Below are 26,971 nucleotides of genomic sequence, written 5' to 3'. Positions count from 1 at the left end.
CATGTAAAAAGGCTGAGAAACTGGCAGCAGCGGTAAATTCTCATGGAGATCTTCCACATCAGGGTTCTCATCAGGGCAGTCTGCAGCAATCTGCAGTGATTACACCGGAAGCTGGTTTGACAAAACGAACATAGAATTTAGTTTTGTTCTTATATACATTTCTTAATCACGTATAATCTTGAGACAAACTTCCTTAATCACGTATATATTTCATAATTGCAGGTTGTCCTACTGTTTCCGGATTGGCAAAGCTAACTGCTTCCAGAGCCGTGCAATCATTGATCAATCAATTAATTATTTCCTTCTAGAACCCCTCAATCACTGTTGTTTCCGAATTGGCAAACTAAACTCGTGATCCAGGTTGTGTGCCAACTCCTAATCCAGGTTGTGTATTTTCAAGACTTTTTATGGATGTGATATGTTGTTTCTTTATTAATTGCAATCTTGTTTGTAAATAGGTTGTCTATTTGTAGTCGGAATGTCGATTGGAACACCGTTCTCAGGTTTTTTTTTCGATGCCTTTTTTTCATGCAAACACATGGGTGCACGAAGCAAATAGGATGTTGTATCCACTACTAGATTTTTGGTCTAATGCAACGGCGGAAAAACGTTGCAATATGCCCAAAATCGATGCAATATCTAGCAATTGCAACGGCGACTGGTTGGTTGGTAGGCGTGGCAAGTACTGGCGTGGCAATAGCTCTTTGCAACGTTTTTTATGGGCCATTGCAACTTATGGTAATTGCCACACACATTTTCATTGCATTATAGAGTATGGCAACGGAGGATTTCGTTGCATTAGCATGTATTGCAACGCAAGCAGTCATTGCTATAGTACGTAGTTGCAACGTACAAACTCTGTGGTAATATGGTATTTCGCAATGATTTACATGGTGGTAATAGAATATATTGCCACGGAAATTTGACGTTGTGACATATCCTATGACAACTAAATTTCTTTCGTGGAAATAAACTATATTGCAACAGAACCATTTTCGGTGGCAATAATAGTTTTGCAATGGAAACTATTACGTGGGACTGTTTCTATGGCAACACAACTGCTTTCGTGGCAATAACTTATATTGCCACGGAAACATGTTTGGTGGCAATAATTCGGTTTGCAACAAAAATATTACGTTGTGACAGATCATATGGCAACACAATTGGTTTCGTCGAAATAAACTATATTGCCATGGAAACATATGTGGTGGCAATAACTCATTTTGCAACGGATAATATTACGTTATCACAGATTCTATGGCAACACAATTTGTATCAAACCAAATCCAATGTAGCAAAAATTGAATTTTTCAAATTCGTCTCTGGTAGAGATAATACAATATAGCAAACATCTAACAAATTGACAATACAATATAGCCAAATATCTATCAGATCAACAACTTTTACTGCCTATGCCACAAACAATATGGTCCAGCATCCATTCATGCTAGCATGAACAGCATCTACCAAAAACAGCATCCGTTCATGTTTGCATAACCTGAAGAGGCAATCCTAGCTCCCCGAACAGTCATCATCTTGTCCATGAGATTCAGGCCCGTCATCTGCAAGCCGTTCTGCTCCTTCCCATCATCTCCCACGTACTTAACCTGCTGAGGAACGAGATAACATATGATCGACATATAGCAGTTATATATAGGCATACAGTTGCATATTACCTTTCATCGGCATATAACATGTGTCGCAACGACACCATGATGCGTGCATGAGCTGGTTCATCCCATTTTTTCATCTCCTTACTTCCACAGGAGCGCCACAAACAAGCGCCTTTGTGTTGTGCACGCTATTGATGCGTGACTTGTGTTGTGCACGCTATTGATGCGTGACTTGCAAGGCTAGCTGCGCATAGGGCTGAATTATATGTATTCCTACCCCAAGAAGTAAAAAAAATGTCTTTACCCATTATAAATTACCACAACTTGTTATTACATACCAAGAAATACATAAAAAATACTACTGTAGTAGAACTAGAAGGTAGTGGACTATAATTTACGCTATCGAAAAAAGACAGAATAGAATAGTAGAACGATTGGTAGGAGGGGTGAATCTTAAGGAAACTGATCTGTCAATTTGCAATTCCATTGAAGCCTGCCTAATTTAACGACAACCATTAGCATTAATCTCCTTTCCACCTTTACAAAGTGTTAGGTGCACACTAATAGCAGCATGACCTGCTGTTCCTATTAAGTGATGTTAGGAGTTAGGACCAATTGTAGACAGGGATACTTAAGCAACAGCTATGAATGTTGCTGGTCTACTTTTACATGTTTGATAAACCTAATGATACGAAGTTCTTGTTCGGCTAGAGTAGAGCATGGAAATATAATTAGCAAAAATTAGTATGAAACAGCTTCTGCATGACAAACAAAAAATATTACTACCTGAAGTTATACAAAAATTATATTAAATATTTCTATCCAGTTGAACAACATAGAGACAGCTCAGCTGAACAGACCATGTGCATTATGCCTCACCTAGACTAGATCAATTGTTTAAAAGATACTAGGATCGTGCCCGTGCATTGCCACGAGCAGCAAAATATTTATATTACAAAACATAGAGTATTTAATAAGATAATAATAGTGTGAAAATAAATTTAAAGATATATTTAATCTAAAAACGTAGTCACTGTATTAAACAAAGCTAGACGGCACGAAGGGCAAGCAGTGTTATCCAATAACCTTTGAAAGAATGCACACCACATCCGAATTGGATCAGCCAGAAAGTAATTTTACAAAAACTTTGAAAAAATGCACATCACGTACCGTTTGGATCAGCCAGAAAGTAAAGTTTAAACAAAAAACCTTTGAAAGAATGCACATCACATCACATTTGGTTAATGGTCATTTGCTCTTGTCCAAACATTTCATTAATCACATGTTCTGCAAATAATCATATGAATCAGGACAATAGACTTCAATCATATTTTATTTGCAATCCTTAAAAGTCTAGTAATAATGTAAAAATGTCCCATCAAACAGAAAGAGGGCAGGGAATATGTCAAGGACTGTAACTCAACTAAAACATTGCAAAAATTAGCATATTCATTTTTTATACTGCGAAGAAACAAGTGTAAGTAAAAGCAAAGATAATGAGCTAATAAAAGTTCAAGCTACCTGCCCAAATCAAAGAGGAAATACAAAGTATATGGGATGGGGATAGCCAAGTTGAATGTCAGGTAGGCAGCACCGGTCATTGGTCGACAAAGAAGCCTATACATGTGCATGACTCATGAAAGACCTGTTGTTGAGCATTCCATCATCATGGGCCTGCCTGCCTAGACACATTGCTTCTTAACAAGTTGCAAAAAGATGTATGGAGCAATGTTTTAGAATCTACCTTAATGCAACCATAATATGTAACCATATTTTCATTTCTAAAACCAGTACACAAGATCAAGTAAACATGTGTATCATGCATGGTTGTTCGGTAGAAAAATGGCTAGTCATATTTACATGGAGGGTAAAAGAATGTAAGAACCAATAAGAGATAGAAATTAGCTAATGATTTCTTAGTGATTCCTAGAGTTTCATTAGAATGCTGCTTTTTCTGATGCAAATACATTTCTTAGTGAGCAGAAAAAATGACATAGTTGGACAATGATCCATTTCCCCAGGTAGATAGATCACTGTTGCTTCTTCTGAAAACTGAATAACCATTTTGCATGATGATCCATGGTAGTCTAAGAAGGAATACCGCAGCTGCAAAAGAAGAGATATGTGCATACTAAAAACTGTAGATTCTGAAAAAAGGAAGAATTATAAAAAATATTTGGATAAGCAGACATGATAACATTTTTTTGTCGAAGTTGCTATCTCCCAATTTCCACTCCATGGCTTCACCCATGCCTGACAGAACAAATAAATTGGCAAACTGCATGAATCTGCCAAGGGAATAAACAAGGGAGATATACCTCAAAGAATTTTTCCCATAATCTTTCAAATGGCGATGTCCCTAGAGTCGAGAACATGAAAGCTATTTTCAAATAGATCGAACAGGAGGTGTTGTTCGAATTTGTCTGAAAACAACACGTGAGGCTCTTTCTTCGTCAGTCAATTCCCTGGAGTTAGCAAACAGATCAGATGGAGCTAAGTCAACTCACAAGCATATGCAAGTAAGATGAGCAGATGGAGCTAGCAAAAAGTTCAGAGCATAAGAAGGATTCATGTTCATATAATCAGATCATTGCAGTTGCAGACCTTCATATAATCAGATCTTTACAAAGCAGTAGGAAACATGACACAACTAGTACTGACTTCATTTGAAATTGAATACCACAAACTAGAAGATCCAATACCAATTACGTTTTGCGTTCAGTTATCTCAATTGCCCCATCGACGAATTCCAAAATTTGCAAAAAGAAGTTAGAAACCTTGGCAGGATGTCCAACTAACAGCTATCAGTTAAAGCCACAAACATCTACATCAAATTTCTTACAACTATGATATTCTGCAACCAGCAAGATTTTAGACCACATATCTCCTTATATGTTCTATCAAAATCAGTGTTTAACAACTCCATGCAAAGAAACTAAAATTATCTAAAATAATCTATTACTCCACCTGGTTAGATTGAGTATATAAGGCCCAAAAATAAATGCCAAACCTCTCAGGAATCAAAAGAGAGATTAGCCCTAATTACCAAACCAAACCAAGTAGCTGTGCAGGTAGGAGGAAAAAAATAAATTTGACCTTATCAGTACCTGATGGTTGGTCATGCCGACATCCTGGCCTCCTTGCCGCTATAGGTGGTCTGGACTTTCTGAGCTCCTTGCCCCGGCAGGGGATCCTGACCTTCCGGGGTTCCTGGGCTACGATGGTTCCCATTGCGCGACCTCGGCGTGTCCCTCATCCCATCCGGTGACCAAGCGGCTGGCCTGTGGGGATTATGGCAACGGCGCCATGGTGGAGCCGTCGGAGATCTGTAGGAGCCACCGGGCGGGGCGGCGGACGGTGCGCCGGCGCCGAGAGGCCGCGCGGGTGGAGCCGTGGAGGGGTCTGGCGCCTGGCGGCGGCCGGGATCTCGCCCAACATGCCGCGTCGGTGGGGCCGCGGGGGGCGCCGGGCGGGGGCGGCAGACAGCGCCAGCGCCGCGAGCGCTGTGGAGGGAGCAGCAGTGGGGTGTGGCTTAGAGGGCGGCGGCAGATCTGAGGGAGGGAGAGGGAGGTGAAGTGGAAGGGAGGCGTCAGGCCCGGCGGTGGGGGCGGAGGGCGGGGGGCGGGGCTGAGGGCGGGGTGGTGCAGGACGGCGCGGTTGGGGTCTCGGTGAAGGAAGAAGGATTTCAGCTTATAACCTAGGGTTGTACTCGTGTGACATGAGAACCGTTGCATCCGAGATGGACGGCTACAAGGAGTTGGGCCGTTGAAGGAATTATAGGCTGAGCATTGTAACAGGTTCATTTTGTGGCTTACGTCCATTGCTGTATTGTGTTACATTAATTTTAAATTTCTAGTAAAGTTCATAGTTATTATTGTAATTAATTTTGTAAATTATTAATGAATTCAAATGGAAAAATTGTCTGATACAAATTTTTAAAAATCATCGATATCTACAAATTGTGTTTTAGCCATTTCTCCATCCGACTTTGTTTTAATAATTCAAAATTTGAATTTCAAAATGTGAAAACTTCAAACAATATTATGAGAAAGTAAATGATTCAAATAAAAAATCTGTCAAAAACAAAGTTGTAGAAACCAACAAGGTCTACAACTTTTGTTTTGGTAATCTCTCTATCCGACTTTGTTTGAACAATTCAAAATTTGAATTTCAAAATGTCACAACTTCAAACAATATTTTGAGATAGTAAATGATTTCACATGAAAAAGTTGTAAACAATAATATTATAGAAACCAATACCTTGGAGATAGATGAAAAATTCAATTGTCTTCTAGGGACAATTCAAACTTCTATCTCCAAATTACCACATAATAATTACAATAATATCTAAATTTGGTCAAAAAATTCTACAAATTTACATGACAACATATTTTGGGTCTATAAGCTTGACAAAAAAGTTTCATAAGATTTTAAAAAGATTGGAGTGTATGTTGTTCAAAAAATGGATAGACCTCTCACGTTGTTTCACACAACTCAAATCAAACTTTGAGATTTGAGTAGCTCGTATTATGTTTGAACTCGTACGCACCTTAAATTTGGACACAAACTTACCTTTACCCTATTGTTGACATTTGTGGATTTACATTGCCACTTGTTGTACAAAAAGTTATTTTTCTATTTTTTAACTAACTAATTAATACACCTGTTGACACCAGATTTTGACGCGTATGAAATCGGCATCAGGAAAGGAAGAAATCAGGAGATGCGGCAAGACACAGAGGTCACGGTTGGAAATCGGCCGATTGGTGCTACAGTCGAGGATCGGCCGATTGCCCTTTGAGGGTGGAACTCCGCCTCGCCCGACCCCTGAGTCCTGGGGTCGGATGCGCCCGACCCTCCGAGGGAGGAACTCCACCTCGCCCGACCTTAGGTCCCAGGGTCAGAGTAATTGGAGCCCCCGACATGTGGGCCGTAATCGGCTGTCCCTTGCCGATGGAGTTGGTAGAAATCGGCCGATTAGGAGGCTGGAGCAATTGGGCCGGTGTGGGCTTAAAGTGGATTATAAAGATAAAGAGGGAGTCAGCCCATGAGAGCATGATGATCAACTCCAGTACGAGTCGTACTTGTAAATATTCGTTTTTCGTTTAAAATTAGAGATAGAGTTCTAGTCGGTTAAAAAGTCGTTTGTAAGAGGCTATAAATAGCCACCTTCATAGATCTGTAACCATGATCAAATCAATACAACAAACTACTATTTCCTCACACTTACCTTCAAGCAGGCGACTTCACCAATACTTTTCTTCTTTTCACGAGTTCGTACGGGTTGGCGGGGCTGCATCAGCTTGATCTCCGACCGATTCTGTAAGTTCCGCTTATCGAATAGTATCTAAGCTCTAACTTCGGGCGCATCGCTGTCATTTCGTTTAGATTTATTCACTGGTTATCGATATTCACTAGAATTCTAGGTTTTACCTGCTATTCTAGTTTTATCACAAATTATCCAGCTAGGAATTGGAACTTTCGGCTTTCTTGTGCTTCGATCTATTTGTTTTACGCATAGCCAATTTAGATCTATTCCTAGTGTTGTTACTGTAGTGTTGTTTAGATTACTCCAGCAGTCTTCTTTATTAACACTGCCCGGTAATCGGCTGCATTATAGCCGATTTCTTTATTACAGCAAATCGGCCGATTCGCTGATAAGCTATCTCGAGATCGGAACCTTAGCCGATCGCCACCACTGGGATCTGACACGTTTCTTTCCTTGCCAATCAACAGGTCAGATTGGCTGGCACGCCGCGCGAACTGCACCAGGGCAATCACCCGAACAGGAGTTAAGCAGATTCTCCCGGGTCGTGTGTCCGATGCTAGGGATTCGATCAGCCGATTTCTAGCGCCAACACACTTTTGGCACGCCCGGTGGGATCAATACAACCGCCACTATGTCGAAAGCTGCCGAAGTCTCGGAAGACAACGTCATCGAAGTGACGGAAGCAGACCTCAGGGATGACCAGAAGGAAGAATTGGAAAAGCAGATGGCGTACTACCGGAAGACGTGTCTGCAATCCTTCAGTCGAACCAAGAGCGGGGAAACTGTCAAGAAGACTCCGTTTCCAACTCCCCGCTAGATCACAATCGCCGAGGACTCGGGCAAGATGTCCGAGATGGTTCAACAATCTGTCTATCAAGCTTTCGTTGATCAGTCCCCGGTGATTTCTAATACGGTATACAATGCCGTCATCAGCTCCTTGGCCAACGACGTATCCCAAGGGTACCAGGGGTCGGCGTATGCCCCACCTATTACAGTCCCGACCAGGAGTTATTCAAATATACCCTGCTCGGCTCCTCAGCCGATCCAGGTTCCAATTGGAGGTCCCGGCGCCTCCTCATCGTCAATCCCTCTGGGGCCTAACGGCACGCCATATCTCCGGCCGCAATCCGTTCAGTTATCCTCCGCGCAGTTCTCTCCTTTGAATACAATGCCTTGGAGGGCACCATCGGTAATGGCCGCCCAGGATCAATCGGCCATCCATGGAAGCTCTCCAATCCAGGCACCTTTCCAATCGGCCGTTAGGCCGACGATGCCACAGTATCAGCCAGTCGCGCTGAAGATGAGCAGGGGGGTAGAAGCAACGGAAATACTTCGGGGCACTGCGCCGATCATACTATATGACGACGTGGCCGATTCATTCAGACAGCCGACCCCGACTACGCAGCCGGCTACGACACATCAGGCGCCGCACGCTTTCGTCCATCACCCGGTCGTCTCGCCGCCAGTCTACCAACACGTGTCGGTTCCCCAGCCGATAGTCCACCAACAGCAACCAGACTGGACGGCACACATAGCGGAGGTGATTCAAGAGCAATTCAGTTTAAAACCGAAGATGCAGACCTACACATACAAGACACCATACCCGCCTACTTATGACTTACTGCCGTTTCCCCATCGGTACAAAGTTCCCGATTTCACCAAATTTTCGGGGCTAGATGACACCTCAACTGTAGAGCACGTGAACAGATTCATCATCCAATGCGGAGAGGCAGCGGCGCAAGATGCTCTACGAGTGCGCCTTTTCTCATCATCCCTATCTGGGTCGGCCTTCCAATGGTTCGCTACACTGCCACCCAACTCAATCATTACATGGGCTGACCTGGAGAGACAGTTTCACAAGTATTTCTACGCGGGGGTACATGAGATGAAGCTTTCTGATTTAACCAGCCTCAGACAGAGAAGTGATGAGCCGGTATCCTCGTATGTGCAGAGGTTCAGGGAGATCAGGAACAAATGCTACTCCCTAGCCCTGACTGATGCACAATTGGTCGACATAGCCTTCCAGGGTCTCCTACCTCATATCAAAGAGAAATATGCTTCACAGGAGTTTGAGAGCTTGAGCCAAATCGTGCATCGATTGTCTGGTCAGGAAGTACGCCCCTTTGATCCACGAAGGAACTTCCAGAAGAAGGTGGCGTACTTAGAGGAGGTTGAATCCGAAGAAGAAACAAAGATCGGCCTGGCGGAGTGGGTTAAAGGAAAAAAGCTGATATCGTGTCCGTTCAAGAAGAAGGAGCCGGAAGTATTCATTTTCGACACATCAAAGGCCGATAAAATTTTCGATCTTCTCCTCCAGGAAGGACAGATCAAGCTCTCGCCATACCATACGATCCCGTCGGCCGAACAGCTGAAGAAGATGAAATATTACAAGTGGCATAACGCCACCTCCCACGATACAAATGAATGCAAAATCTTCCGACAACAAATACAGTCGGCCATCGAACAAGGCATGCTCAAATTTGAAGTCCCAACAAAGCCGGCTAAGCCGATGAAGATCGACCAGCACCCCTTCCCCACCAACATGATTGACACGAGGAAGAATTCGCTCCAAACCAAGGTGCTGACATCTGAATCGGCTAAGAAAAGCGGCGCCGTGGACCCCAGAAATCAAGCGACGCCCGAAGACATCAAGGGGAAACGGCGGATGGAGGATGAATACGACGGATCAGGAGAACCACGCAGGCCTGTCACTTCCAAATTTTTGCTCGACAAATATCAACGGCAACAGGAACACTCAAGATCCCGGGAAGAGGCAATGCGGCGACATGAAGATCACTGGCGATGCCCATTCTTCATCCACTGCTGGGAAAGCAACCTTAGGTTGCCATCGGCCGATAATTGCCCTGAGTGCAACGGCCCGTATCGTAACAATCGGCCATTCAGAAGGTCTCGCTCAAGAGATGGAAGACCAGAGCCGATCAGCAGGAACTGGTGCGAACAAGAAGACCGACGCCTTTCAGTGCGTGATCGGCTGGGGGGCAGAAGTGACCGATATGATCGGTCGGAAGACAGGCGCGAACGAAATGATAGGCCGGGGGGCAAATTCGATCGGCACAGCCAACCAGAAAACAAGGTCAGCGTTCACGATCGACTTGAAGAGATGGCCGATGCTCGGGTATCAGATGAGAACCCTTTAGGACGCGAAACAGAATGGGAACGCGCCAGACCATTGACTAAACCTGTGAACCCCAGATGGTGCCCTGACGGATTGACTAAATCTCAAAAACGAAGAATCCAACGCCTTCGCCAATGGGAACAACAGGAAGAAGAGCAACAACATACAATGGACGAGAAAAACGGCAGGCCTCGGGTCTGGCGCCCCAAAAGAAATGATAGGGGGGACGATGAATCGGCAGCCAACATCAACATGGTTTTCATACTGCCGATAGAATTCATGACTCCTGCCGACCGACAGAACATGTCGGCAATAGAGGAGCAGATGGCACAATTGGCTTTAGAGCCAATGACAGTCATGTTCGAGAAACCCGAAGATGACAAATGACAACACCTAAAGGCATTGTTCTTCAAGGGGCATGTCAACGGCCGACCCATCACCAGATTACTAGTAGACAGAGGAGCTGCTGTTAACATCATGCCATACGCCATGTTCCGGAAGCTAGGAAAGAGTGATGACGACCTGACTAGGACAGACATGATGCTCAAGGACTTCGAAGGCAACGTGTCTCCCGCTCGCGGCGCACTCTGCGTCGACCTCACCATCGGCAGTAAGACCCTTCCTACTAGATTCTTTATTATTAATGGCAAAGGGTCCTACAACATGCTACTCGGCTGAGACTGGATACATGCAAATTGCTGCATCCCGTCTATGATGCACCAATGCCTCGTACAGTGGGTCGGTGATAACATCGAAGTAGTCACCGCCGGTTCTGCATACAGCGTCGCCGCAGCCGATACGCAGCAATGGAGCTACGAGAATGTCAAGTGCATATCCGGGAGAATATGGGACACTGAATTCCTGAAGGTGTCCGATTTTGGTCTACAGCCGATCCGAGCAGTCGGCTCTGAAGATTCAGATTAAATGGATCAATTCGCCCGAGAAGATGGAAAGCTAGGACACGGGTTCACATCGGCCGATTCATTAGAAATGATAGATTTAGGCGATGGCACCAAACCAAGGCCGACATATATTAGTGCGAATTTGGATCCGAAATACAAATGTAAATTGATAAATTTATTAAGAGAGTTTAAGGATTGCTTTGCTTGGGAATACCATGAGATGCCCGGATTAGACCGATCTATTGTCGAACATCGGTTACCCATAAAGCCGGGATATCAGCCATATCAGCAACCTGCACGGCGGTGTAATCCTAAAATCCTACCCAATATAAAGGCCGAAATAACGAGGCTAATCGAAGCAAAATTTATTTGGCAATGATGTTATGCCGAATGGATCTCCAACATTGTTCCCGTATATAAGAAGAACGGAAAGCTCCGCGTATGCATCGATTTCAGGAATCTCAATCAGGCCACGCCGATGGACGGATACCCGATGCCGACGGCCGATGTGCTAATAGATGCCGCTGCGGGACACAAGGTTATTAGTTTCATGGATGGAAACGCTGGATATAATCAAATACTAATGGCCGAAGAAGACATATCCAAAACGGCCTTCAGGTGTCCGGGTCACCTTGGTTTATTCGAGTGGGTGGTAATGACTTTCGGTTTGAAGAACGCCTGTGCTACATATCAGCGAGCCATGAATTACATATTTCACAAACTTATCGGCATCCTGGTGGAAATTTACATCGACGATATCGTAGTCAAATCAAAGGGACACCAGGAACATTTAACTCATTTGGGCAGGTACTGGAATGCACGAGGAAACATGGGCTGAAGATGAACCCGAACAAGTGTGCTTTCGGTGTATCCGCCGGACAATTCTTGGGATTCATGGTTCACGAACGTGGGATAGAAATCAACCGGAAGACCATAGCGGCCATCAATAAAGTCGTGGCCCCACAGAATAAGACTGAGTTGCAGTCCCTAATTGGCAAGGTCAATTTCATCAGAAGATTCATATCTAATCTGTCCGGGCGTATCCAAGCCTTCACACCATTGTTAAAGTTGAAGCCCGACCAAGAGTTCGTATGGGGAGAAGAGCAACGCAAGGCACTAGAAGATATCAAACAGTACTTGGTCTCGCCACTAGTATTGGTCCCACCTCAAACTGGTAAGCCGTTTAAACTATATTTATCAGCCGATGAAGGAGCTATCGGGTCGGCTCTGGTCCAGGAGTTTGAGGGAAAGGAACGGGTAATATATTATGTTAGCAGAAGACTTCTGGACGCTGAAACAAGATATCCCCCAGTAGAACGGCTATGCCTATGCCTTCACTTCTCGTGCACCAAACTCAGGCACTATTTGTTATCGGCAGAGTGTGTAGTCGTATGCAAAGATGACGTGGTAAAATACATGCTGTCATTGCCGATCTTGAAAGGACGAATTGGAAAATGGATCTTGGCTTTATCGAAATTCGATCTACGATATGAATCGGCAAAGGCCGTCAAGGGTCAGGTTATGGCCGATTTCGTTGCCCAGCACTGCGGACCAGAGACTACCTTCGTGGAACCAGTGCCGTGGACCTTATACTTTGACGGTTCGTCATGTGGGGCCGGATCAGGAATCGGCATCGTTCTCATATCACCTCGGGGGGCAAGCTTTGATTTCTCTCTACCGATAGAAGTATCCGCCACTAACAACCAAGCGGAGTACCGAGCTGTGTTGAAGGGGTTACAATTATTGAGGGAAATCAAGGCCGATGCCGTCGAAATTTTTAGGGATTCCATGCTTATCGTGGACCAATTAACAGGAAGGTCTGAATGCAAGGATGATGTATTAAGGATTTATTACGAGGATTGCCTTCAACTTCTGAAAGAATTCAAGTCCGCGGTTATTGAGCACATCCCTAGGAATCATAACGAGGATGCCAACAGGCTTGCCCAACATGCATCCGGATATCAGCCGATTCAGGGCGCTATGGCTCTAGAGCTCGCGACCGACGACTAGCGAAAAGAGATCGCCGATTACCTGAAAGATCCATCTAAGAAAGTGGATCGGCGGATATGATTTCAGGCCACAAAATATGTGTTACTAGAAGACGACTTGTTCTACTGGACGATTGATGGCGTTCTGCTCAAATGCCTAGGAACAGAGGAGGCGAAGACTCTGATGGGAGAAATCCACGAAGGAGTATGTGGAGCCCACCAATCGGCACATAAGATGAAATGGATGATTAGGAATAATGGGTACTACTGGCCGACAATCCTCGAAGACTGCTTCAAATATTATAAAGGATGCCAAGATTGTAAGAAATACAGGAATGTACAACGTGCGCCCGCATCGGCCATGAATCCTATTATCAAACCATGGCCGTTCAGAGGTTGGGGAATAGACCTCATCGGACAAGTTTATCCTCTGTCAAGCAAAGGGCATAAATTCATTCTAGTAGCCACAGATTATTTCACCAAATGGGTGGAGGCGATTCCGTTAAAGGCCGTAACATCGGCCGCCATGGTTGACTTCGTAAGGGACCATATCGTCTACCGTTTCGGCATTCCCCAGACCATCACAACCGATCAAGGAACGATGTTTACATCAGGAGAATTCGAGGAGTTCACGGCCGATATGGGAATCAAACTGCTAAACTCCTCTCCGTACTATGCCCAAGCTAATGGTCAGGCCGAATCTTCCAATAAAGGGATAATTAAGTTAATCAAGAGGAAGATAGAAGAACAGCCCAAAAAATGGCATTTGTGTCTGACCGAAGCTCTATGGGCATACAGGATGGCCTGCCACGGGGCCACCAAGATGTCTCCTTATCAGTTGGTGTACGATCACGAGGCAATACTACTGTGGGAATTGAGGATAGGATCGAGACGCACGTCGCTCCAAGATCAGTTGACGGCCGATGACTACTCCTCACTCATGAAAAGGGAGCTTGACGACTTAGCAGGCCAACGATTGAGAGCTTTGATCAGTATCGAGGAAAACAAGAAGAAAGTAGCCAGATGGTACGACAAGAAGGTCAAAGTCAAGCAGTTCTCTCCGGGGGAACTGGTATGGAAGTTAGTACTGCCGATTGGGTCGAAGGATCCTAAATTCGGTAAGTGGTCTCCCACGTGGGAAGGGCCGTATAAAATCAGCCGATATGCCCCGGGAAATGCTTACATTTTGGAAACGATCGAAGGGGAAGAGTTCACTAGGGCCTTGAACGGGAGATACTTGAAAAGGTATTACCCTAGTATATGGGTCGGAGCATAAGATTCGACCGCAGAATATGATAAACAAACACACAGCCGATACGAGAGAAAATCGCCTAAAAAGAAAACATAATCGTTCAAATCGGCCGATTTATCATTCGGTACGGACGATAGGTTACACGGCCGACGCAGTACAAATCGCCCTTAGAACAAAAAATAGTCAACCACGCCTTTTCTTAAGTTCTCTCTCAACCCGGCCTAATTCTATCAGAAGACGGATGTGTCGTTCTGCTATGTCTTTCATCGCGGCCTCCACTTCAACTTGACGAGGAAGAGGATGACTCCGGTCCATTGCCGGGCGCGATGTCCCTGCCGCGGCATCTTCAAAGGCAACCTGACGAGGAAGCGGGTGGCTCCTGTCAACTCGAGGTCGCCTATGGTCGTTACCATCGAGGAAATCCCAGATCCGTTGGATGTCGGCGGGGACGTGTTCCTTGAGTTCTTCACGGTGAGCCCTAATTAGGTCCTTATCTTCTTGTGATAATGGTTCGTCAGAATATAAGAGCCCGATGGCTCGTTCGAGTTCAGGACTAAGGCGCCGTGGCTGGGAAAAGAGACAGCATATAACCGCCTAAGATGAGGTGTTTCAGAGGAATCGAACTGAAATAAGGCGGAGGCAGATCTCTTACCTGGTTAATAGAGGAAAAGGAAGAAGATGAAGAAGACATGACCGCAGAACGCTCCGATGAAAAACAAGTCAGGGAAAAGGAATCAAGTAGAACGGGCGCTCTCAAGAGCAAGACCAAGACTGGCATTTATAAGTAGAGAAAGCGTGGATGTTTGGTAAGACGCGTCCCATCAGAAGTAAAAAGGGCAATAAATAAGAGAGCACCACGAAGGACGGTCAAAAGAAGCATTAATGTTCGTACAAAACAACCAGTACTTTTACAGATCGCCCAGAAGAGCGTTGATGGCCGCAATCGCTCGACGCCGGATCTGATCGGCCGAGTCCAGGACCCGTTGGTCATCCTCAGCCGACCCCGGGACTTCTGACATGTGGCGGTGGAGTCTAAGGGCTTCATGAGCCAAATGCTGCCTCTCCCGCTTTAAATCGGCGATGACGGAGGAGAGCTCCTGAAGCCTCTTCTCTTTGGCGGCTATTTCCTTGGTTACTTGCTCCATCTCCTTGGCGAGGTCTGCTCTTCGGTGTTTGAGGCGGTCTATCGTGCCGACGAGTCCGGGGCGGGAGTCCTCGAGAAAATGAATCCGTTGATGTACCTCTTGAGCCTGACGCTTGTACGAATCTTCTTCTTCACGAGTTTTGGTCAGTTTGGTGCGATCGGCCATGTGATGCAGAGCCCTGAAGACCGGAATCCGCATTGACTCGATGTAAGCGGCTGGTGCCAAAGCTTCTTCTGCTTCCTCTGGGACTCACCCGCTGGCATCACCAAAGAGCTGCCGAATCGGCGAAGCATCCTCTACCAATCGGCCGATGTCCTCCTGAAGAAGGGATCGTATGCTTTCGAGCTTGGCACGGACGTCATCAGGGACGGAGCTCAAAGTAATCTGACGAGAAGTGATCTCCTCATCATCAGAAAGCGCGAGCGCAAACGAGAAGGGGCTGTTATTAGGGGAGTCCTGTTCCTGTAAAATGGTAGATGAAAATAAAAACAAGTCAGCTGATGGTGGTAGCAAATCGGCCAATAAAGGTTGAAAGATGGCTTACTTCTTTAAAGCGGATTTCTTCTGTCGGCATCTGTGAGACCGCCATCCTCGACTCTGGGACTGGCACCATTGGCTCGTCGGAAGAAGAGGACTCAACAACAATCAATGCTCTGCTCGGGCCGGCTTCTTGAAAGGTGACCGATGGTTGATCAGGAGGGGGCGCTGGCATTTCAACAGCTGCTTCGGATGCTGCCGATTGCTGAGGATTTACAAGGGCAGTCTGTGCAGCCTAGTATAAGAGGAATCAGTATGGAAGTAGCAATCAGGAAAATCGGACAGTGAGTTTACCTGTATAACCTCCACCAATAATGACGCGGCGGCTGCTCAGGCTTCTGTGGCGACTTGAACGTCTACCTCTTCTGCAGTCGGAAGGGTTGGCACGGCCGAAGTTTCTGCTGATGCGATCATGGGTGGATCGGCCAATTCTGTACGAGCACGCACTCGACGAATGGTCTTCTTGGCAACTTTCTTCTGCGCCTGTTTTGCTCGGCCGGCGATGTCATCTACAGAAGGGGCATGATAGCCGATGAGGGGGAATGTTGTGTATGGATAACGGTCCTCTATCAGCCGACCACTCCGGCTGCGTTTCGGGGGAGCGCGGCTTTCAGACTGGGTCAACAGCAAGAGTCAGTATATATGTGTAAAAAATGAGGGGAAATGAGAATCGGCTAGGAAAAAGAAGAGTACCTCGGCGTTCGGATCGATGTTGGCTAGATGCAGGAGATTGCAGTATACTGCTGCAGAAGCGCAGAACAGGTGCTATGTCCATTCGGCCCACCATAGCTTGAAATGCTGAACGGCGAAAGGAGCTACTATCCAACCGGTCAGATCTATGGTGCTGGAGTCTGGGATCCGATCACGCAGCCGGTTATAGTCAAGACCCTTGGTGAGTTCATCTCTGAACTTTGCCCGGCCGGCAAAGTATGCATAAATCGGCAATTGACCTAAGCCGAATTGCCGTGCTGCGACAGAATGGTTGTAGAACTCATAAGTAGGGGCATCTTTCCCCGAGAAAAAGTTTGCCGGTAAGATCCCCGGTTTGATTAATTCATTTGTGAGGTCTTCATTGAATCGGCCAGTGGTTGAGTTAAAACAAGAAGGGAGCTCAAAGATTAGGTCATCCCTCTTATAAGGGAACCAGCTGGTTGCGTCTTCGCTGAAGCCATTATAAAAGCACCTGAAGTATTCGGCCACCTTGGTAGCAGAATATGGACAACCGGAAAAGGCCGATGCCGCTTCGCCGAAGGATGTACATCGACGTCGGACAGTGGGATTTTCTACCGATTCGATGTTGGGGAATGTCGTGTGCTCCACTCGCTGCTGAGAGATCTTGCTCATGTACAGATTAAGCCACAAGTTGATAAACCACCAGGGTCCACCAGGGTTTCCAATCGGCTCCCCTTGGGATAGTTTAACGCCAATTTGGTGCAGCATGTGATAGGCTGCTCCCAATAGGTGCTTTCCAAGGGGAACAGAGGCCCCTGTCGATAATGCCTCGGCCAGAGCCTGCGTGTTGGTGGATGGACCGGCTGCTCTCCCACAGAAAAAATATTTCTCTAGCCACATCATCAGGAAGGCCGTGTGCTCTCTGTTCTCGACTGATCCGGCCCGTCTGTTGCATCTGATGAATCCCTTCCATCCGCCGATTCCCTTTGTGTCCAGTCGATGAGATGTCGTGGTCAAAAGGCGAAAAGGGGTATCTGGAGAGGAGATGTCAAGGCCAGTCAACATGACCACATCGGCCAAGGTGGGAGTCATAGGTCCGTGTCCGAAGAGGAATGCATTAAGAGCGTCAGACCAAAAATAAGAGGCTGCTATCACTAATGGCTCGTTTCTTTTCATTTGGGATAAAGATAGATCGATGCACTGGCCGATTTTACGCTCATCCCATTGGACCCTTTTGGAGGCGGCTATCCATTGGTACCATTCTCTCCAGCCGGGGGTTTCATTCGGCCATGACCTGAAGGTACCTGACCAGTGATCTAGGTCCATGGTTGATTGCTTAAAAGGGATCCTATGGGTTTCCAAATTGATTAAGTCGGTTGGATCCGGGTTTCCCATGGGACCGAGGCAGATAAGGCCGGGAGTTTCTGTGAGGAGAATGGTAATCTGATGCCTAACCGCCTAAAAAAGGAAAAAGGGGGTACAGAAGTAAGAAAAGATCTAAAGTAAATGCATTATTGTTAAGGAAAGTTTCGGTAATGACCTCCGGGATGAAGCTCATCGTAGTTGGCGGGATCGCCGGTAGAGCTGCAGATGCAGAAGCCACTGATGGGATTTCGGTTGAAGCCTCAACTCCCGCTGATGGAGCTCCTTCTCCCGTCGATGGAGCCACCGCTGTTGCTGCTGGAACTTCCGCCGGTGGGGCCATCTTCGGAGTTTCGGGCGTTGGTGAAGTACCTGAAGGTGCCGCCATTGGAGAAGTAGGGAGGAATGTAGATGGGAGGAGATGCCGGGGAAGACTGGAAGCTAAGGAAGACGCTGGAGGAAGAAGAAGGCCCGTGCGCTAAAGAAGGAAGACGTGAGCTCGTAAGGGGGAGTACGGGACGTGCTGATATTTAAAGGTGGTCTGAGAAGGGGTAAAAGCGGAATTTTTACCGCACCGGCGTTTCGATTTTTTCGAGAGGAGTGGTTGTCGTGGGCGCCCGTTTTGAAAAGATTGCAATCATCAGGCTGGAGACCGCGAAACGGAAGGATATTTTCAATGCGTTTGTTTCGGAAGTGAAGTTGAAAAGAATTTCGAAGTAAAGACTATGTTTTACTCCAAAACTGGGGGGCATGTGTTGACGCCAGATTTTGACGCGTATGAAATCGGCGTCAGGAAAGGAAGAAATCAGGAGATGCGGCAAGACACAGAGGTCACGGTTGGAAATCGGCCGATTGGTGCTACAGTCGAGGATCGGCCGATTGCCCTTTGAGGGTGGAACTCCACCTCGCCCGACCCCTGAGTCCTGGGGTCGGATGCGCCCGACCCTCTAAGGGAGGAACTCCGTCTCGCCCGACCTTAGGTCCCAGGGTCGGAGTAATCGGAGCCCCCGACATGTGGGCCGTAATCGGCTGTCCCTTGCCGATGGAGTTGGTAGAAATCGGCCGATTAGGAGGCTGGAGCAATTGGGCCGGTGTGGGCTTAAAGTGGATTATGAAGATAAAGAGGGAGTCAGCCCATGAGAGCATGATGATCAACTCCAGTACGAGTCGTACTTGTAAATATTCGTTTTTCGTTTAAAATTAGAGATAGAGTTCTAGTCGGTTAAGAAGTCGTTTGTAAGAGGATATAAATAGCCACCTTCATAGATCTGTAACCATGATCAAATCAATACAACAAACTACTATTTCCTCGCACTTACCTTCAAGCAGGCGACTTCGCCAATACTTTTCTTCTTTTCACGAGTTCGTACGGGTTGGCGGGGCTGCATCAGCTTGATCTCCGGCCGATTCTGTAAGTTCCGCTTATCGAATAGTATCTAAGCTTTAACTTCGGGCGCATTGCTGTCGTTTCGTTTAGATTTATTCACCAGTTATCGATATTCACTAGAATTCTAGGTTTTACCTGCTGTTCTAGTTTTATCACAAATTATCCAGCTAGGAATTGGAACTTTCGGCTTTCTTGTGCTTCGATCTATTTGTTTTACTCATAGCCGATTTAGATCTATTCCTAGTGTTGTTACTGTAGTGTTGTTTAGATTACTCCAGCAGTCTTCTTTATTAACACTGCCCGGTAATCGGCTGCATTATAGCCGATTTCTTTATTACAGCAAATCGGCCGATTCGCTGATAAGCTATCTCGAGATCGGAACCTTAGCCGATCGCCACCTCTGGGATCTGACACGTTTCTTTTCTTGCCAATCAACAGGTCAGATTGGCTGGCACGCCGCGCGAACCGCACCAGGGCAATCACCCGAACAGGAGTTAAGCAGATTCTCCCGGGTCGTGTGTCCGACGCTGGGGATTCGATCAGCCGATTTCTAGCGCCAACAACACCCTTGTGAAGTAACTTGCAAATTAATTATTTTATATACCCTAATTATATTTTTACATGTAATAGAAAACATCTAAGTTGTCATGTAGGAGTTTAAAGAATTTTTTAAAAGATTTAGTATTTTCTATCATTTAAATGAATTTCTACGTGCTTATCGAAAGTAATTCCAACTTGAACTATGTGTACCACCAATAAGATTCAAAAAATGCACAAAAATTATATTTAAGCTTGTATGTTCGATTCTAGCCCATGCCTTAGAGATAGATGAAAAATTCAATTGTCTTCTTAGGACAATTCAAACTTCTATCTCCAAATTATCACATAATAATTGCAGCACATAGGATCCATGACAGTTACACTGAAATGCTAATATCTCGTAGAAATTATGTTTATTCAATCTGTTTCAATAGTAATTTTTTCCCTTTCTTTAACCTCAATGATGTTGCGTTTGAGCTCTCCAATAGGATGGGCACTAAAGAACTCAGTAGTTAACCTACACTATAGATACATTGCTATAACTAACATAGAATTTATTTCTTTTACTTCGGCTCCTATCCATCATCCAACAATTGCGTAACGTGGTGGTGAAGTGCTCGAGTCTAAACTCTGGAGACCCTGATTCGATTCCCCATTGCGCATCTTTTAATTTTTTAAAAATAAAACATGAGAAAATAAACGTATAAAATATAGAATACCATACTTTGTCTCAAGTGTTGGTGTAGTGTAGTGGTAAGGTGTTGGAGTGTGGTCTCTAAAACTAGGGTTCAAAACCCACGCTTGCTGATTTTTTTTCTAATTTTCAGTGGGCGCGCCGTGGCCGGGTGACATGGCACGCGGCTGGGGGGCCGGTGACCTGGCGCGGCCGGTGGTCGGGTGACATGGTGGGCAAAGGCATGATGCCTTAGTTGCCCCAAGAGGAGGCATTGTCTCTACCGAGGTACATGCAACTAATTTTCCAAAAAAATTGCATTTCTTGTCAACTCTTATAGTAGTCATTTGATAAGCGTATGTTCGTTTTTAAGATCCTGTGAAGTTGATATCATTTATGAATGGCCAAAGGCATATACATACTCCCTCCATCCTGTAATATAAGACATCTAAGCATTCCAAATTTATCCTCAAATATAAGGTATTGTATACACATTTGGTTGATTGCTCGTTTAATTCTTCCTAAAATTGACAAGATAAGGATGGCTAATTGGTGGATTATTACAAAAAAATAAGTTTGTTGTTATGTGCAACTGTCATTAATTCAGGGGTACATGCGTCTTTTGTTACTCCTGCTAATATGTTCTAAAGTCTTTAGGATGCCTTATATTTTAGGACGGAGGGAGTACTTTTCTACAAAAATCTTGAAACTACTGTCCAATAACTCACCTATTTTTAAAAAATTTCATATACATATGGTGATCTCTAGCTAGGCGAATGGTCCTGGTCAATATGCTTCCTTGTAGGCACACAAGTAAATTAATATATTCATCATGAACAACTCATGTGACATTGTGCCAAACTTCTATGCTATTTATTGGCCATCAAGCTACATATAAAGGAATTGTGTTATATCGAGCCAAGGCATCCACAATTTGCATGTTAACTTGACATGCAACCACGAATTAAAAATTAGTCAGCTGTATGCAACTCTCAGTTGCACATATCGGTCAGGTTTTAGATCCATTTTGCATTTGTGTCAAACTGGTTGAATTTACATTAAATCTGCCTGATACAAATGGTATCAGTAAGGAACAGAAAATGTAGTAGAAAACCAGTGGTGCAATGACTTGTGTGGCTTACAATGCAAAAGTTTATTGGGGAAAAAAGAACTAGCTCTATCTGGATGTCTGCTTATTGATACTCTTCTATTGTTTGTTTAATATATGGAAAGGGTTAATTATTTAATAGCATGAAAAGACATCATTTACATAACAAACACAACATATAGCATTACAGGAAACTCTTTCCTGCTCATCATTTGTAGATAGTGGATACCTAGCGTCATCAATTTCTTTAATAGAATATGCTCCTTTCATTTGGGAGATGCGAGTCCTCATGGGAGCTTTGAAACAAGACTTGCCTGGCAGCGAAAAAACAAAGAGCATATTTGGTAGAGCTTTTCCAACAGCTCCACCAACGGCTTCACCCGAAGCCTTACCAAAGGCATACTTGCAAAACGGCTTCAAGGCCGGGCCGGAGCGTCCGTACCTCCAGCACAGAGACCTTTAATTCTTTCTGGAATTATCTTCAAGAATGAACAAATAATCTTGCATCAGATGCTTGCTTGGGAAGACAAAACTAAAACAGAAAGGCTCAGAGGACAGTGCATAATGCACAAGGAAAAACTAGAATAAGCAGAGCTCAAATCACGGTTGAGGGGTAGAAGACGAGGTTGGTTTCAACAACCCCATAAACAATTGTTCAACTGCCCATACTTTGGTCAGAAAGCTAGACAGCTCATTACGCGTCATGCGGCTTCCGTGATTCCGTCAACCGCAGATCGCAAATGGGATCCACGACGGCTGCTGCGTTCGGCTGGCTGGCTGCTGCGGCAGAGAGCTGCTGCGTGCTGCAGCTGCTGCGGCAGAGAGCCAAGCAGTAGCAGCCAGCTGCAAAGTAGGCAGCCGAACGAGCAACAAGATGTTGAGAGATATCGTTCTTTTGTTTGACCACTCATCTTAGTGTAGGCCTCCCACCGAGGAGGGTATAGGCAAACCCACTCTTATTCGCACCCCAATCTAAATAATTTTTATCCACTCATTACCCTCCCCAATCCCGCTCATATCCAATGGATAATTAATTTTGTGTTATATCTTCCCCATACCCTACCCTCCCCATTTCTAATAGGTATATAATTTCTACCCATGCCCTCCGTATTTAAAGTGAGTGTGGATTTGAGGAGTGGGGATGGATACCCCTCCCCACGTTAAATCTAGAACACACAAAGAATGACTTACAAACATGTTTGTGGCTGGAATCATTTCCTTTAGTTTGATAAGTTACGCTTGTTAGTTGGAAACTTGGAATAGGTACATTGTTTGGTTGATTGGACTCCTTTTAATGAAATTTGTCCATAGTAGCTGGTAAGAGTCCCTGTGTCAACACTGGTGCTCGTATTTATAACGGTTTATTCTCCAACCAATAGATGTGTTCTATCAACAGTGCAATAAATGACTGTTAATTTCAAGAAATACCACCGTAATGGAGGTGCTCGGGTAGCATGCGTGACGTGCATGCATCTATAGTGGGTTTGTAGGCATATGAGTGTCTGAATGTGAATTATTGTGATGTTGGTCGGCGTCAGCAAGACAAAAGAGTTAGCAAATAAGCTTTCGATGACTTTATTATTGAGTCGTTTGGGATGTTTGGATACGAGGTGCTAAACTTTAGGAGAATCACATCGGATGTTCAGACGCTAATTAGGAGGACTAAATATGAGCTAATTATAAAACTAACTGCAGAACCCCCATACTAATTCGCGAGATGAATCTATTAAGCCTAATTAATCCACCATTAGTGTCGTTGTCAAGATCAGCGGATCAAGACTTAGACTAGTAAATTTCTTTTATGCGCGTAAGCCTCAGGTGGTTGCGCGGGAGACACGGATTTAGACTGGTTCGGGCAAAGGAAGCCCTACGTCCAGTATCGGGGATGTTCGTGTTGCCCACGCGGGGTTCTGTAGTAGGGGGTTACAGATTGACGAGAGAGGGACTGGTCCCAAGTCTCTTTGGTGCTTGCGCTCTCAGGGAGAGTTGTTGTGTACTATGGCTTGCGGGAGAAGAAGCCGATCCCCTATCCGGCCTCGGGTTCCTCCTTTTATATCGCAAGGGGGTGGCCGCAGTTACAATTGGGATCGGGTAAAAAAGGACTGTAAAGAGTAAAGCGTAGAATGGTAAAAGGTACGGCAGGAAGGAGGAGCAAGATCCTAGGCGTCCGATGCCTCTGCCGGCCCCTGACGAGCGCCGGCGCGCATGCCGGAGGGGGAGGTTGCCGTGTGCCAAGTGTTGTTGCTCCCTGCATATAGCTACTTCGATGCTCGTAGGTATCAGATCATGATGAGGGCGTTCCGTCGTTACCCCAGCGTCCATTTGGGGAGGACGGTGGATGCTGCTGCTCAGGCGACGGATGCTGAGAGGGAGAGCGTCGCATCCGTGCTGCTGGGCACGCGGGACCCGAGGGTGTGCGGGGCCCGAGGACAGGCCGCTCTCTTCTTTGCTCCGGCCGGCGCAGGCCATGAGTACCCTGCGGCGAATGGGAGCCGGCCGCCGGCACTGTAGCCTGCACAGAGCGGTCGTGCACGGGTACTTGCGCCGGGTTGCGTGAGGGGCGTGGTCGCCCTGCCCTCCGTCAGTCCTGCGGCGCATTTATGGCGAGGCCGACGGGGGGACCCACAGGATTTTGTCTGTCTTGCCCGTCTGGACCGTATCCGAGGGGGGTACCTCCCCCGGGGGCCCCAGTGCGCCCGACCCCTTCGCTTGGGGTCGGACGAGGCGGAACTCCGTGGCGAGGGGTTGGGCGCCCCCGACCTCGGGGTCGCGGTCAGGCGAGGCGGAAACTTTGCGGAGGGGGGTCGGGCGCTCCCGATCCTGGCGCCTTGGTCGGGCAAGGCGGAGCTTTGATTACGCTTAGGTGGGCCCGGGCCTCCGTGTCCGTATCTTTAAGTGGTGTCTTAGGGGAGCGTTAATATTTCCCCCCAACAGTAGCCCCCGAGCCTGTGGTGGAGCAGAAGTGCTCCTCCGGAGGCTTCTTTCACTGTTTCGCCGCGGGCTCTGTGTCTATGGCATGCTTGCTTTATCCCAGCCGGGCTGAGGGAACCTGCAATTTGTGACCACACGCGTGGTAGTTGGTTGCGAGACTAGCCCCCGAGCTCCTGCTCGTTGCAGGAAACCGATCGGGAGGCTAGGTCGTCTTTTTTGATCGTTGCCCCTCAAGCGTCCGTTCGCTGGGACGGAGGGGTTGAGCCGGGCCACGTTATTCGCGTTGGACGAACCGTGGTGCTCGCTTGAGCTGCAAACGGGTAAGTTCGAGTGGAGTCCCGGTCCCCGTTCGGGGGGGTCCGGCTCGGGCCAAGCTGGTGGCGTACTCCAATTTCCCGCCGGCCAGTTCATATAGTTCCCAGACCCGTTCGACCGGATCCGGGGGCTCGTTGCCTTTCCCCGTGGAAAAACCATGAACTTTATACCGGGCGAGACTCAAACGTGAGGTTGGGGCGCCCTTGGCTTTCGCTCGCCTGGGTATTGGCCGCTAGCGGACCCGTCCCTTCTCACCCCTTGCTCGGGGGATGTCCTGAGGCAGCTGTCGAACCCGTGTAGGGCCAGCTTTCGAACCTCTGGACCGTAATGGGCCGTAGGAGCGTTTTCAGCCCCGTATCCCTTTCTTACCTCCTTGTGGGCCTTGGGCCGGAGCGGAGCGGTTGTTACGCCTGGGCCGAACGTGGGGGGCGTCGTGGGCGCGTTACCCGGGAAGTGGAGTTATGGAAGCGCCGTCCCGCGAATCGAAGAAGATAGGATGTTTTCGTGGCTGATCGTGCGCGCGGTTTTCGAAAAGGAAACGGGCGTGGCAGGGGCGTACCTAGCGCCGCATTTATGGCGGCCGGGGCGTCAATTTGGCTTCCCCGGTACCTTTCTTATAAAAGCAGGAGCCCGCCGCGCCGGTTCCTCTCTCCTTTCGCATTCGAGCCTTCTTGCCTTCCACTTAGTTCATCCGCGCTCGCCTCGTTTCCTTCGCTCCAAGCCGCGCGCTCTTCTTCCATCTCCGTCGATCTCCTCCTTCCTCCTGCGATGGCTTCCTGGGGTGTTTCTCACTTCACCTCCTCTCGCGCCGAGGGCCTGGTGCGGAAGGGGCTCCTCTGCGAGAGGACGGAGGCGGGCGAGTGGGAGCTGCCGGGGCCGGAGCAGGTTCCGGCGCCTCCGGCCGGCTACGTCGTCTCCTTCGCTCACTTCCATGAGCGGGGATTCGCTTCTCCCCCAAGCCGCTTCTTCCGCGGGCTCCTCCACCACTACGGGCTCGAGCTCCAGCACCTCAACCCCAACGGGATCCAGCACATCACGGCGTTCATCGCGTTGTGCGAGGGATTCCTGGGCATTGAGCCCCACTTCGCGCTGTGGAAGTACTTCTTCACAGTGAGCCTGTACCAGAAGACGGGGAAGGCCGGGAGCCAGCAGCGGTCGCCTCCGGTGCCGATCAGGTGCGTCGGGATCCATCTCCGTCACACTCGCTCCAAGGAGTACATGACGGTGAAGACCTCGGTGTCCCACAAGGGGTGGCACAATCAGTGGTTCTACGTGAAGAACTACCCGGACTCCCCCCTGCCGGTTTTCACCGGCCGCACCATCGATGCGACGCCCGAGGTATGGGCGTACGGGCCGGTGGAGAAGGAGAAGAAGCGGTTCTCCGACCTGCTGCAGGCCATCGAGCAGCTGAAGCGGAGCGGGCTCACCGGCGCCGGGGTCATCGGCGCGTACCACGCCAGGCGGGTGGCGCCGCTGATGCTCCGGGCCCGGCCGCTCGGCGCCATGACCCCCGACGCACCGCCCGAGGGCACCGCCCTGGCGACGGGTGCGCTCGCCGCCTCCAAGATCCGGCAATGGCTCCGGGAGGCGCTGGAGGACAGGGACGTCGGCTACCCGATCCCCGGGCATCCGCCGATGCGCCCGGAGCCGGGCTTCGTAGATCTGGTAGGGAGTCGGGACATCGTTTCCTTTTTCTTTGTGTCTTGCTATTTGCTGTTCTGATGCGGAGCCATTTGGCGCTTGCAGGGCTCGCTAACCCGGGTCGCGGACTCCCTCCCGCCGGTGCCGGAAGATGCCGAGCGGAGGGCTCGCAACCGTCTCCATGCCGAGGCGCAGAAGCGCCGCAAGGACAAGGAGACGGCGAGGAAGCGGAAGAAGGCCGCCAAGGAGCTCCAGCGGCGGCGGAGGGGGGCTGTCGTGTCAGACGACGACGACGACGACGATGAAGCTGAAGAGGATGAAGATGAGGAAGAGGAAGAGGAGGAAGAGTTGGTTCCCCCCTGATCGGGGGCTCTGGTGATTCGTGATGCGCCCCCGCAGACGGCCGCGGGGGGCGGAGCGGCGGAAGCGTCCGCCCGGGCTTCGGCTCCCCCGGGCCCTGGGGCTGTGCCTCAGGGGCCGACACAGCGCGCGCCCCAGGA

This window comes from Setaria viridis, chromosome 4 (assembly GCF_005286985.2).
Source record: "Setaria viridis chromosome 4, Setaria_viridis_v4.0, whole genome shotgun sequence".
Classification (NCBI taxonomy): Eukaryota; Viridiplantae; Streptophyta; class Magnoliopsida; order Poales; family Poaceae; genus Setaria; species Setaria viridis.
The sequence above is the reverse complement of the archived record's forward strand: the minus strand, read 5'-3'. Positions refer to the sequence as shown.